The 15769-nt window shown below is 42.5% G+C and overlaps 1 pseudogene; it reads left to right on the top strand.

Moving 5' to 3' along the window:
• The window catches only part of LOC111971958 (transcription factor SOX-6-like), a 212050-nt pseudogene that overhangs the window by 79631 nt on the left and 116650 nt on the right, over positions 1 to 15769 (top strand).

Raw genomic sequence — 15769 nt, 5'->3', positions numbered from 1 at the left:
TGTGGTCAGATGAGACCAAAATGGAGTTCTTGGCATCAAACCAACTTGCCGTGTTGGAGGAGGAGGAATGTGCCTATGCCCCAAGAAACCATCCCACCGTCAAACATTGGAGGTGGAAACATTATGCTTTGGGGGTTTTCTCGCTAAAGGACAGGACAACTTCACCGCATCAAAGGGACGATGACGGGGCATGTACCGTCAAATCTTGGGTGAAAACCTCCTTCCCTCAGCCAGGTATTGAAAATGGGTCGTGGATGGGTATTCCAGCATGACAATGACCCAAACACACGGCCAAGGCACAAAGGAGTGGCTCAAGAAGAAGCACATTAAGGTCTGGAGTGGCCTAGCCAGTCTCCAGACCTTAATCCCATAGAAAATCTGTGGAGGGAGCTGAAGGTTCGAGTTGCCAAACGTCAGCCTCGAACCTTAATGACTTGAAGAAGATCTGCAAAGAGGAGTGGGACAAATCCCTCCTGAGATGTGTGCAAACCTGGTGGCCAACTACAGAAACGTCTGACCTCTGTGATTGCCAACAAGGTTTTGCCACCAAGTACTAAGTCATGTTTTGCAGAGGGTCAAATACTTATTTCCCTCATTAAAATGCAAATCAATTCATAACATTTTGACATGCGTTTTTCTGGATTTTTTGTTGATATTCTGTCTCTCACTGTTCAAATAACCTACCATTAAAATTATAGACTGATCATTTCTTTGTCAGTGGGCAAACGTACAAAAATCAGCAGGGATCAAATACTTTTTTCCTCACTGTATCATACACTGCATTGAGGAAACAGTGGGAAAGTCATTCTGCTTTGAAAGTTGATCAACTTGTAAACTCACTGTTTGAGAAAACCGTCTTTCAATGTTTTGGTATTACTATTGGAGAGCCCTCCTTTGTCTACACCCATTCAGCATTGTTCACACCCTCTTAAGCCTTAGCCCCACCCATCTCCTTAAGGGTTGATCTGTGCGTTCTGTACTAACTTGCCAGCTACTTCCAGACATCTACAAAAGAGAGAACAGCTCACTGAACATTMCTCGCCCTTGCAGAGCTGGTTGGGCTGTTAKGTTATCCAGAGCGTTGATGACTGCAACTGTGCTGTCAGATTGTCCGTTCGTAAATTCAGAGTGTTTCACGTTCAGAGCACACACTGGACACTCTGGCCAATAAGTAGGGTTGTTCCAAAAGCTCTGACATCACAACGGCAGTCAAGCACCCAAGCTAACTGGCTAACATTGGCTAGCTACTTCCAGACACATAATGAGAGAACAACCCACTCTGACCATTTTACTCACCCTAGCAGAGCTGGTTRGGCTTTTTTCATGTTATCCAGAGTGTTGGTGACTGTAACTGTGCTGCTGGCAACAATTGAATTACGCTTTGTTGCTATGTTTACTGACACCGGACAGATTCAACGGGTGTTGAGCGTTCAAAAATGCATCAGTTATTCTGCGCTCTGGCACACTAAGACGAGAGTCTTTTGCTAAGAGATGTAGCTAGATAGCTAGCTAGGTGAGCAATGAATCCCAACGCATGACGTAACGTTAGTTAGTGAGCCAGCCAGCTAATGTTAGCTAGCTAGCTAATAGTACACATTAACCTGAAATGAAAATACTTTGTCACAATWAGAGTGGAGTCTTTTRTTAAGACATGTAGCTAGCTAGCTAAACAATGGACCATAATCACAACTCATGACGTTACTACCCTGCATGAATCTGCAGGTAGTTAACCACCAGGTTCTATAGCTATAACTAGTCAAGCAAATGTGTCTGAGATACGAATAATAAGATCATACACATAACGTTAGCTAGCAACCCAGCCAGCTAGCTAACAATATACTTGAAATGAAACCACTTTCTGTCAAAATTAGAAACGTGTAATATCTGAAAATCTTCCCAGTATACATCATGGTTGGACACATCTCCTGTCTGATGCCATGCATTGTTGCCTTAGTTTGATGATRTATTCCAGACCTGTCTTTTCTCCATCTCCTTAGCTATCATACTCAAATTCCACTGATTTCAAAACTCGGTCCTCCAGAAAGTGAAAAKCATACACATAACGTTAGCTAGCTAACAGTACACTTTAACTTGACATTAGGTTTATGCAGTTTTACTACGCAATAAAAAAATATTTAAAAKCAGTTTTCGACAGGATTACCTAAACATACTGACCAGCTCCAATAGACAGGACACGTGTTTAGTGGTAGACCCAATCCAAACTCATCTTCGGGCATGTCAGCCACTCATTTATCTCATGCAATCAGAGCTTAGCGTAAGTTGTTTCTTTCTTTCTGGTGGCTAACACACTAGACTTCGTATTTCTTCTTGATGGCTGGGATTTCTGTCGTTGTATTCCCTGCGGTTCTAAACTCGATGATATGACAACATAGTGAAAGTGCACGAAGGCGCAGTTTTATTTCAATATTCAAACAATTACAAGTTAATCTCAAAAATATAAAAAATGAATGTTTATATTTCTTTCCGAAAACCTATTATGAAAGTGCTCACTTTATTGCTCTATTTTTAAAGATTAAATTTGTTGTTTAATTATTCAACTCCTTCATCACGCTCGTCCGATCTGGAAATTAGCTTTACCTGATGAGTTTAACGTATCGACACACTTAAAGCGGATTATCGTCTCTAGCGCCAATTTGTCAGACCTAGTCAAGAAACACAGCATTTTCCTCAGCAAAGAGGGAGGTCACAAATCTGAAATAGAGATTAAAGAATGTATCTCACTAACTTTCTGTGATTGTTCATCAGACTGTTGGATATGAATTACGTTGCACTAAGGACTCTGGATTTGGTTACAATTTGGCACTTCCAATAGACTCGTGTGTTTTTGTTCTTTGTTTAGGACGGTTTGTCCCGGATATATGGATTATAGTAGGGCATTCCTAACCATCTGAGTTTGTAAAACAATGTTGGTTTAAGTACTTTTTTTATTTATTTGCGTTAGTAAACTGCATAAACTTAATTTGTATAGGTACAGTTGGTTCGAGCGTTAGTTTGTCCAATTAAGACCACTGCTTGTGTAGGATGTGGGTTTGCCAGAGAGCCATATCTATAACTTTTATCAGATTAACTTCATCTGATGAAATTCGTGAGAACCTACGTGTAACTATGGTGTGTGAATTCTGGTAGGGCCATGAAGGAGAAGAATAAATGAGAACTCATTGGGATATTAATATATTACAACTAATTTTCATGCACCAAAATGGGATTATTATAGGAGTAATAAATGGAGTCTTTCCTTAGCATTTGAATTGTCAGGGGCTGTGATGTAGTAGTTATTTAAAAAGCTTGTTACAGTATTTATTGACAGCAATCTAGCACTTCATTTTATTGCCGTTTTAAATAATTGAGTTAGATTGCGTCTCAGCGGTGGCAATAGGCAGATTATTCAAGACTACTTGATGATTTCTTGGCCTGGCTCGCCTATGTGTTCTTTTGGTGGCTCTGAGCCTCACTATAATGGTTGTCAGTAGGACCTAGTAGTAATAATGGATTTCGACTTGGTGGGTCTTATCTTTAGTGATGAGATTATTAGCTCCAGGTACAGTTGCACCTGTCATGCAGGAGTTCTCATGACTAGAATATACATGGTAATAGTTTGTTGATTTGTTGCTTATGCGAAGTATAAGCTCATATATTTTGTTTGTCTTAAAGCAATATACACTTAAATTTTGGTCTGTGTGGTTGTGTGCTGTCTGGACGGGTGTTGGGGTTAGCACCAGCTAAAGTTATTAAAATATCTAATATGATTGTCGTGAGGATTAATTTTGTGTCTAACTTAGGCTGCTAGTTATATTGCTTGAGGATCGGAATAGTCAATTAACAAGTAGTTCCGGTAAGTTTTCGTTAGAAACATGCGTGTTAATACGTGTAATACTTTTGCGAATCAATCTTTAGGATGTTTCTTCTAGGGTCATTAAGGATTAATTCTATTCTCCTTTTAGAATTCTTAGACATTATACTCGTTTTAGTGTGCAGCGTAGGCAGAATCCGAGAGGGATTTCTATCTTTTGTCTTTCAGTAGAAATCGGCTCAAATGAACAGCAAGCCTATTACGATCACTTCCATGCTGTGACCGGCGGGTTATGGTGTCAAGTGAACTCTATAGTGGCCACTCGGTGTTATTAGTACTTCCTTGAGTCTAAAGGAGCCTCGGTTCCGCCCCCGTCTTCTGTATTCCAGTCAAGAAGCATTCCTAAACAAGCGTATAATAGAAGATGCTACTGCACCATATAGTGGAGCTCAGCCTTATTTAGGAAAGGTGCAATATGACGAACCTATTTCCAGTCGTGTGAGTATTTCGATTTTGAAAATTATCCTTCAATTGTTTTGCCGATTATCCAAGTTGTTTCTTAGGGCACTTCTGGCCATAGTTTTAGTGAGGATTTTGGTGGTTTGCTTTCTCTTGGACATGTGTGTGTGCTTCGCCTGTGCTTGTGGATGTTAAGAGCATTTTGGAGAAACTAGCTACTACTTATTGGTACAGAGGTGTCACGCTTCGCTGTAGGTACATTAGTTACAACGATGGTATAACATCTCTTAGGAAATTAGCTATCAGAGGAGAAGTTGGATGCTGTATCTATGGATATTAGAGATATATATACGTGAGATACATAAGAATCTCGCAGTTCTGCGGGAGGCGAGTAATATTTTAGGTTTCTCTTCTGGGATCTGGTTTGCTATGTTAGGCAGAGAGGTAGTGTGGATGGTTACTGGCTCGGGTGTCAGTACATTATTCGAATACTTACTGTGAGCATCTCGCGAGTGGGGATAAGTGTTAAGGGCTGTGGACACCTGAGCTAGGATTGGATAGAGAAGGAGAGGGTTTTTCAATTCGTATCAACCAAAATTTGAGACTGGGTATTTTATTGAGGTTTTTTATTTAACGATGGTTGGCAAACTTATTAAAGCAGAATGATTTCCAATGGCGTTCTTATAGATATTTGAGGGTGGTCTACTATGAAGATGTTGACGAGGGATAATAAAGATAGGCTTCATTTGTGTGCATCAATAGGTTGTTGAATTAATTAATATAATACAATTTTTACGTGGTATAACGGTCTGTCCTGTGAAGCTTGGATCCGACTTGCCGTGGCGATTACAACGTAGTTCTCTGTTGGTGTCCACATGTGGTGTGTGATATTTGGTGGTGGTGTCCGTGACGACTGCATGATCTACTATCCCTCAATTATGTAAAAAGGACTTAATCACCAACAAACGAACTTTTTGATACTTTTGGTCTTTCATTTTAGTATTCTTGTTAATAAGTAGTCACATTAAAATTTGTTTTCCATTTGTCTATCCAATCAAGTTTTTCAAGATATATATTGTCAAAATTATGATGAAATACAGCCGTAGATGCATCTTTGCATCATATTTCTACACCTCTGAGTGATGCAAAATGTTCTCAGTACGTAGTCGTGTAGTTCTGTACATTTGCCGTATCTTCCCATCTCCCGCCTTGCTCCGCCCGTCGCCATCCTGATTGTGACTGCAAAAAGATATGTGGTTGAATTTATCGAACCATGGCATCGATTGAAACATAACATGGAAATTATTTGTTCGTATTGGGTGGGAAATTGTTCCTTTGGAAGTTGGAAATCATGCATCGCGTACGTGCTAATTTACAGAGTGAGGATTATGTAGGGTATTTTGGCTCGGTGTATTGAATTAACAATTTGTTATGCTATCGTCAGTTGTCGCTTAGCTGGCGTTGGTGGGGCATTTGTTGACTGGGGTGTTAGATAGATTCTATGGTAGCATGCAATGACGGACTCTGTTCCCTGTTTCCTAAGTTTTTGTGCTTTGCGTCCTCTCTGCTACAACCAGATTCTTATTATTGATATTCCATGACTTCCAATGAAGATGGATTCCCAGCTCTGGATGGGTGAAGACTGAAACAGTTTTCTGTTTTTCTTCCAGTTTGCGAACTCCATAGATAAATGATATGTTTTAGTGACTATTACTACACAAATAGCATCTGGCATTAGGGGTGGTCTTGTGAGTTCGCTTGTGTGGTTAACTTGTGTGCTATCCCTACTAGAAGGAGACGTCAATTTGGGCTCCTATTGGCAACTGCGCATCAGAGGGATGCGTTCATATCACGGAAAGTTACTAGTACTACGATTCGCATATGCATCGTTGCATAAAAGTGAGAGTAAAAAGGTTGATTTTTATTAAAGGCATACAGAAAACAATGAGAATTATGGAGCATCCCCACTCATTTAAGAGGTGTGCTACGTCTAATTCGTTCGTGTACCTGTTATAGAGAAGAAACTACGTCTGCGAGCAGTCATCCTTTTGGATCAGTGGTGATGGCACTTTACGCGAGGTCAACATTTTGATGTATTAATTGATTTTCTTCAGCTTGAGCTCCATTAGAGTTTTCACAATTCGACTCTTATACTACCTCTGTTTTGCTGAATTGAATTTATTCTTTTGCATACTTAATAATATCTTATGTGTGAACTGTACTTGTGTGGTGCTCACTCTCCATAGGGACTCTCTCACTGTTCTCCTCAATATTATACTACTAATGTACTCTCAGTTAATAATCTTATGACTTGACTCATTTCTTCTGTCTCACCTGTGGGTAAAGCGATACAAATAATATGGCAGGGTCTATACTACTCACTCTTCTCTCGCCCTCTACTGGTATACCATATTTTCGCTCTCTTCTCTCTTCTCTCTCTCTCTCTTCTTCTCCTCTTCTCTCTCTCTCTCTCTCTCTCTCTTCTCTCTCTCTCTTCTCTCTCTCTCTCTCTCTCTCTCTCTCTCTCTCTTTAGGATAGTTTGAGTAAGGGTTAGATTTAGGTATTAGGGGGCCCAGGAGATGGAATACTTCAGAGATAAACGATCCTGCGTGATTTATGGGGTGCTAATACTGAAGTGGCGATCTGTTTTTACATTTTAGAAACTGAGGTTGGTTCTCTTTTGGTGTAATTTCAAACAACAACTACGTTATACACAAAGTGTAAAGGATGAAGAAGTATGTACATATAATATATGGATTGCGATGAAGAGTACAATAGAGTACAGTATATACATATGAGATTAGTAATGTCGGGTTGTAAACATTATATCAAGTGGCAATGTTTAAGTGCTAGTGATTACATTTATAATCAATTCTTAATTACATAAAGTGGCTAGAGATTTGAGTCAGTATGTTGGCAGCAGCTACTCAATGTTAGTGATGGCTGTTTAATAGTCTGATGGCTTGAGATAGAAGCTGTTTTCAGTGTCTGGTCCCAGCTTTGATGCACCTGTATGACTCGCCTTCTGGATGATAGCGGGGTGAACAGGCAGTGGCTCAGGTGGTTGTTGTCCTTGATATTCTTTTTTGGCCTTCCTGTGACATCGGTGGTGTAGGTGTCCTGGAGGGCAGGTAGTTTGCCCCCAGTGATGCGTTGTGCAGACCTCACTACCTCTGGAGAGCTTACGGTTGTGGGCTGAGCAGTTGCTGGACCAGTGGCGGTGATACAGCCCAATAGGATGCTCTCGGATAGTGCATCTGTAAAAGTTTGTGAGTGTTTTTGGTGACAAGACAAATTTCTTCAGGCTCCTGAGGTTTGAAGAGGCGCTGTTGCGCCTTCTTCACCACGCTGTCTGTGTGGGTGAACCATTTCAGTTTGTCCGTGATGTGTACGCCGAGGAACTTAAAACTTCCACCTTCTCCACTATTGTCCCTTCGATGTGGATAGAGGGGTGCTCCTTTCTGCGTTTTCCCTGAGTCCCACGATCATTCCTTTTTGTTTTTGACGTTGAGTGTGAGGTTATTTTCCTGACACCACACCTCCGAGGGCCCTCACTTCCTCCCTGAGGCCGTTCGTCGTTGTGGTTAATCAAGGCCTACCACTGTAGTGTCGTCTGCAATCTTGATGATTGAGTTGGTGGACTGCATGGCACGCAGTCATGGGTGAACGGGAGTACAGGAGAGGGCTGTGAACGCACCCTTGTGAGGCGCAGTGTTGAGGATCAGCGGGGTGGACATGTTTGTTTCTACCTACCATTGGCGGGGCGGCCCGTCAGAAAGTCCAGGACCCAGTTTCACAGGGCGGGGTCGAGACCCAGGGCCTCGAGCTTAATGACGAATTTGGAGGGTACTATGGTATTAAATGCTGAGCTGTAATCGTTGAACAGCATTCTTACATAGGTATTCCTCTTGTCCAGATGGGTTAAGGCAGTGTGCAGTATGATTGYGATTGCGTTGTCTGTGGACCTATTGGGGCGGTAAGAAAAGCGGAGTGGGTCTAGGGTGTCAGGTAGGGTGGAGGTGATATGATCCTTGACTAGTCTCTCAAAGCACTTCGTGATGACAGAAGTGAGTGCTGTGGGGCGATAGTCGTTTAGCTCAGTTACCTCAGCTTTCTTGGGAACAGGAACAGTGGTGGCCCTCTTGAAGCATGTGGGAACAGCAGACTGGGATWGGGATCGATTAAATATTTCCGTGAACACACCAGCCAGTTGGTCTGCGCAAGCTCTGAGGATGCTGCCGTCTGGGCCGGCAGCCTTGCGATGGTTAACATGTTTAAATGTTTTACTCACATTGGCTGCGGTGAAGGAGAGCCCACAGGTTTTGGTAGCGGGCCGTGTCAGTGGCACTGTATTGTCTTCAAAGCGAGCAAAGAAGTTATTTAGTTTGTCTGGGAGGAAGACGTCAGTGTCCGCGACGGGACTGGTTTTCTTTTTGTAATCCGTGATTGACTGCAGACCCTGCCACTTATGTCTCGTGTCTGAGCCGTTGAATTGCGACTACTTTGTCTCTATACTGACGCTTAGCTTGTTTGATTGCCTTGCGGCGGGAATAGCTACACTGTTTGTATTTGGTCATGTTTCCGGTCGCCTTGCCATGATAAAAAGCAGTGGTTCGTGCTTTCAGCTTTGCGCGAATGCTGCCATAAATCCACGGTTTCTGGTTGGGGAAGGTTTTAATAGTCATCGTGGGTACAACATCACCGATGCACTTGCTAATAAACTCGCTCACCGAATCAGTGTATACATCAATGTTGTTGTCTGAGGCTATCCGGAACATATCCCAGTCCACGTGATCGAAGCAATCTTGAGCGTGGAATCAGATTGGTCGGACYAGCGTTGAACAGACCTGAGCACGGGCATTTCCTGTTTTAGTTCCTGTCTATAGGCTGGGAGCAACAAAATGGAGTCGGGGTCAGATTTGCCAAAGGGAGGGCGAGGATGGGCTTTGTATGCGTCGCGGATTTTAGAGTAGCAATGATCCAGAATGCTGCCAGCCCGGGTTGCGCATTCGATATGCTGATAAAATGTAGGGAGCCTTGTTTTCAGATTAGCTTTGTTAAAATCCCCAGCTACAATAAATGCAGCCTCAGGATATGTGGTTTCCAGGGCCGTCGAGGTATCTACTTAGGGGGGATATACCAGGCTGTGATTATAATCGAAGAGATTTCTCTTGGTAGATAATGCGGTTGGCATTTGATTGTAAGGAATTCTAGGTCAGGTGAACTAAAGGACTTGAGTTCCTGTATGTTGTTATGATCACACCGCGACTCGTTAATCATAAGGCATACACCCCCACCCTTCTTCTTACCAGAGAGATGTTTGTTTCTGTCGGCGCGATGCGTGAAAAAACGGGTGGCTGTACCGACTCTGATAACGTATCCCGAGTGAGCCATGTTTCTGTGAAACAGAGAATGTTACAATCTCTGATGTCTCTCTGGAAGGCAACCCTTGCTCGAATTTCGTTTACCTTGTTTTCAAGAGACTGGACATTGGCGAGAAGTATGCTCGGGAGCGGTGAGCGATGTGCCCGTCTACGGAGCCTGACCAGAAGACTGCTCCGTCTGCCCTTTCTGCGGCGCCGTTGTTTTGGGTCGCCTACTGCGATCCGATCCATTGTCCTGGGTGGTGGTCCAAACAGAGGATCCTTTTCGGGAAAGTCGTATTCCTGGTCGTAATGTTGGTAAGATGACGTTGCTCTCATATCCAATAGTTCTTCCCGGCTGTATGTAATAAGACTTAAGATTTCCTGGGGTAACAGTGTAAGAAATAATACATAAAAAACWAAATACTGCATCGTTTCCTAAGAACGCGAAGCGAGGCGACCATCTCTGTCGGTTCCATGTTCTATTCTATATTAAGATCCTGCATCTATACACTGTCTAATAGAWTATCCTACCACAAATGGGTKTATTACTGTGTGTGTGTGTGCGTGCCGGTGGGTGGGGATGGGGGGAATGTATCATGTTCAAAATGGCCTTTGGAGATAGGGTAACACTGGAGAAGAAGATAGAGAAATCTCTGTCCCATAGGGCTGCACACAATTGGCCCAGCGTCGTCCGGGTTAGGGGATGGTTTGGCCGGGGTGGTTATACTTGGATCATCGCTCTCTAGCAACTCCTTGTGGCGGGCCGGTCGCCTGCAGGCTGGGCGATGTTTCCTCTGACACATTGGTCAAGCTGGCTTCTGGATTAGGTGTTAAGAAGCGCAGTTTGGCTGGTCATCTTTTTGGAGGATGCATGACTCGACCTTCGCCTCTCCCGAGCCCGTTGGGGAGTTGCAGCAATGAGACAAGATCGCAATTTGATATCACGAAATTGGGGAGATAAAGGGGGTAAAATMCMAAAATMCAAAATAATAAATRAAAGACAGGCGCTGGAGAAGTTTTGCAGTGTAAGCTTGATTGTCTTCCTAATGATTGACCTCAATACTCAAACTTCTAGGAATCAGTAGGTGATGGAGTCATAACACTGATAAAATTCCATCTGCCATCGGCAACATAAGCTTAATCAAAGCAAACTTTATTTATAGAGCACATTTCTTCCAGGGGAWGCATTTCAAAGTGCTTAACAAATAAAACAATACAAGGGGAGGAAAATAAAAACAAGGAAGTCTTCCTGTGGTTCACTTCTGTCCATCAGTGTGATTGTAATGTAGAAGAAAAGGTATTTTCTTGTTTTCCCCTTCATGTGTGAGAGCATTCTACAGTATCATCCCAACATCCACTCTAATCCTGAATATTCAGTGTTAAGAGGTGTTTTGTGGTTTTTCCTCAACAGGTGCATAACAAGATACAGATATGAATGAACGTGGAAGAAAGTCATAAATGTTTTCATTGTTTTTTTATAGAATGATGTCTTCCAAGCAAGCCACACCTCCGTTTCCCCCAGCGACGGAGGAAGAGGAAGCGATGGGTCAGGACGATGTGGGCTGGGCCAATGAGGACAGAGAAAGCCAGGACCAGCCGGCCTCGCCCACTCTGCACAGCAAASCCCTCCCAGAGGAGCACCAGCCAATCAGAGACAGCCAGCCTGAGTTGGCGTGGAAGAGTATAGGCTCTACTCAGACGGTGAGACATACACACACACACTCTTCATCAGATTGACACTGTCACTGATCCCCATTATAGAGGAATCTTCCTCTTTAAGACAAATGCCTCCTGGAACAGTTTCAAGGACGTCTTTAGATGTCTCTGTTARCCAAAGCCCCTTGTGTTTGTAACATAAGCCATCTAATGTTCTTGGAGATCCCCCCACTCTGTAAGAGGAGGAGACAACATTCAGAAATAAACCTCTCGTCAGGCCACCTGTGCTAGAGTGTGTGCTGAGGGACAATGTCGGTTCACTATTAAAAACAGTATGGTTATGTCCCAAACGGCACCCTATCCCTATATAGTGCACTACTGTTTMCCACGACCCATAGGGCTCTGGTCAAAAGTAGTGGAATATATGGAGTAGGGTGCCATTTGGGACGCATTCTATCGCTGTGCTACAGTATTACTGGCCCCATGAATGCCCTTTGACCTATGATGTCATAAGTGTACATATGTAGGATCTTAACTGGATCACACTGTTGCAGGAAAATGTTAAACTTGTAGTGTATTTYGTGGTTTAAAAAGGCTTCTGAAGTTTGTCATTTCCACACAAAAAATGTCCATGGTCAGTCCTGTGGGATTTTGCTTTGCTGTATAGTCAGCGTTGGCTGTTTTTAACCTGAAAACCACTGCTATCTCCATGCATGACAGGTGTGTACCTCTTACCCTTGCCCCACAGGCTATGACCTGTGGCATTCTTCTGCGTTGAGTTTAATTCGTCAATCACAAGATGGAGGGAGTGGATATCTGTAACCGTGTTCTTGGCACAGGCCCAAAAGACTGCCTTTGTTRCGAAACCCATGAGTTATGGCCTTTGTCCCAAATTGCACCTTATTCCCTATATAGTGCACTAGTTTTGACTGAAGTCCCTATGGGTAGTAMACTACATAGGGAAAAGGCAGCCATTTGGGATGTAGATATCAACTTGTCCTTTCCCCACTGCCGTGCCACGGTGTCATACTCTGGCTGCCAATACAGGACTCTAGATTCTGCTGTAAGAAGATGATTTTACCAGCAACACCCACAAACATTAGATGATTTAAACAACACCTACAGCAAACAACACCCCACAGCAGCAACACCCACCACAACACCCACAAACATTAGATGATTGAACCAACACCCACACACAACAACCACAAACATTAGGATGATATTGAACAACACCCACAGCAGCAACACACAACACACACACATTGTAGATATTTGTAACAACACCCACAGCAAAGCAACACCCACAGCAACACACCCACAAACATTAGATGATTTGAACACACACCTACAGAACAACACCCACAGCAACAACACCCACAGCAGCAACACCCACAAACATTAGATGATTTAAACAACACCCACAGCAGAAACACCCACAAACATTAGATGATTTAAACAACACCCACAGCAGAAACACCCACAAACATTAGATGATTTGAACAACACCCACARCAGCAACACCCACAAACATTAGATGATTTAAACAACACCCACAGCAGCAACACCCACWAACATTAGATTATTTAAMCAACACCCACAGCAGCAACAACCACAAACATTAGTCAATAGAGAGGTGGTGAAAAGTCCAATTTAAAAAGCAATTATATAAATAGTGATTGTTGTTTAAGTTACACTTTACTTGGTGGTGAGTTAGTTATTAGTTGAAATAATGGCCATTAATATTTAGTTGAGGTAATGACCATAAGCTACTAAAGGAAAAATAAGAAGTCATAGTAATTTCAAACCCCCATTTAAGTAGACAAGTCAGTTAAGAACAAATTCTTGTTTTCAATGACGGCCTAGTTTAACTGCCTTGTTCAGGGGTAGAAGGACAGACTTTTACCTTTTCAGCTCRGGGATTTGATCTTGCAACCTTTTGGTTACAAGTCCAACGCTCTAACCACTAGGCTAYCTGCCACCCCATTTTGTTTTTGTTCCTATAGGACAATGGTAGCAGCAAGGGCTGTTCCTTGTACTCCTACCGGAATAACTCTACCTCTCCACCAAAGCCTGAGGAGTGTTCCCGCGAGCGGGGCGAGCAGCTAGGCGGATCCACCTTCGGAACACTCGAGCGCCGCAAAGGAAGCCTGGCCGACGTGGTGGACACACTGAAACAAAAGAAACTGGTGGAGCTGACAAAGACAGAGCAGGACGGTAGGAGAAGGCCTATACCCACTCTGTACATGTGTGTGCTCTTTTGTACATGGACATGTTTAACTATACTTGGGACCAGAAGTCCCCACAAGAATAGTAAACAAACAAAAATTTGACCAACTGGGGACATTTTGTCAGTCCCCAAAAGGAAAAAAGCTATTGTGTTAGGGTTAGAATGTTAGGTTTAGGGGTTAAAGGTTAGGGTTAGGAGTTAGGGTAAGAGTTAGGTTTAGAGTTAGGGGTTAAGGAAAATAGGATTTTGAATGGGAATCAATTGTGGGTCCCCACAAGGTTAGTTAAACAAGACTGTGTGTGTGTGTGTGAGCTCTCCTGTATGTGCACTGCGTACGTATGTTTAGCTTTTCCTTTGTGTCTATTTCCTCTTCAGAGGAACTTTGAACCATTCAATTACAAGTGCCAAATCCCCCACCCATAGATCACAGATCTGTGAGAAGTGAAATCGCTAGTTTCCCTTTTCTCCCCCTCAGATCTGTCTCCTCACATCAGGCCAGTGGTTGACTCCCACTGCATGCTCCTGCATGCTGCTATACCCCACAGCCATGGAGATCTTACATCTCTCTGTGTTGCTATGCTACACATGGTAATTGTCATGATATCAGAGGCCCCACTGATCTATCGTCCTAATGCTTCACTTTGTTATTGATATGGTGCAGTGTAGAGTAGTGATCTCTAGAGCCAAATAGCCAAAGGCAACACCGCTTGATCACAGCCTCTACTTTACTGTAGATAGTCTTTGGTTTACTGTGAGTGAGCCACTTTCTCTCTCTCTCTCTCTCTGTGTGTGTGTGTGTGTGTGTGTGTGTGTGTGTGTGTGTGTGTGTGTGTGTGCGTGTGCGTGTGCGCGTGCGTGTGTGTGTATGTGTGTCATCCGCCTGTCTAACAGAAGTGATGTACATCGATGCTAAGGCAGGGAGACAAAGCACACAGAGCTGAGAGTGTCTTGAAGCAGTGTCAGCGTTCCCCCATCTGTTTTTGGTCAATTTGTGTGTCTTAAGTTTTTCACTCCCATATAGGGGATACATATGACTGAGCTGCCCCTCTTGGCCAGGTCTCCCTTGGGAAGAGGTCTTCTGACCTCAATGTGAATACCTGCTTAAATAAGGTTAAATATATATATATATATGTTTTTATAAGAGAAATAGTAGTTAACATAATTCATAAGTGTAAAATTATATTAATTAATATCATCAAAACACTGTTTTGTTTCTATACATTCTTTAATGGCAATGGTGAAATGTACAGTAACGGTACATTGTTAACAAAAATAAATAAAAACATTCACTCCCCAAGGACCCACCAGTGGCAACAAACAATAACCCAAACACTGCAGTGTAGATTAGGATTCATCCATTCATTTATTTTAACCATCCATCTATTTATCCATCCATCTATTCATCCATCCATCTGGCTATAAGTAACATCTCTCTGTTTTAGCTCCCTATTTGAAGTCTACGATCATGATTAAATGAACTACAGTTACAGCGATGATTCCTTATTGCGTTTCATTCTAACCTTTAGAATTTCACCACTTTATTTGTTGTATATTAAATATTGTTGATGATGCGTTTCATTTACGTTTTTTGGCATTTGACCCTGCCCAGTGAGATTAGCAGATGGGTTCATTTTATGTGATGTGTTTGGCTTAAAATAGCAGGAGATCAATAAATAAATCACTAAGGCTGAGAGACTTCTACATTAATGCATTGATTGGCTCTGCGAACATCGCTGCACAAATGCAAATGCAGCCATAAACGTATACTGTGGATCCAGATTGAAGTGCTGTTACGTCTCTTTACAGAAACCCATCTCTAAAACCACTGTGCCCTTTTTTCATCCTTTATCTTCCTTTTTCTGTTTTGAAGGGTTCACTATTTAGGCCACCTACGTTTTTGTCATTCTTCTCCACTCAGAGCGTTTTCTCAATTCTAACCCGTTCCCCTTGACCTGTTCTGCGATTATTCATAAAAATAAATATTAAGGACAATACTTTTGTAGCTATGGCTATATTTTGCTTTTATATTTTTTTGATTCATACATTTTGCTATGGACATTGCCTTATCCATACATGTTTCGAAAGACAGAGAACAAGGGAGTCTTTATAGCTGGGTGTGCAGAGGCATCATTGTAAAAAGGCAGATCTGGTAGGGGAGAGTGGGGTAAGTTGAGCCTCCCTTGTTTCTTGGAAACCATATACAAAAGTAATTATTTTATGAAATATTTAGGAAGAGGTCATTTTTT

The sequence above is a fragment of the Salvelinus sp. IW2-2015 genome, linkage group LG13 (assembly GCF_002910315.2).
Source record: "Salvelinus sp. IW2-2015 linkage group LG13, ASM291031v2, whole genome shotgun sequence".
Taxonomy (NCBI): Eukaryota; Metazoa; Chordata; class Actinopteri; order Salmoniformes; family Salmonidae; genus Salvelinus; species Salvelinus sp. IW2-2015.
Note: the sequence above shows the minus strand (reverse complement) of the source record. Positions and strands in the feature narration are given on the sequence as shown.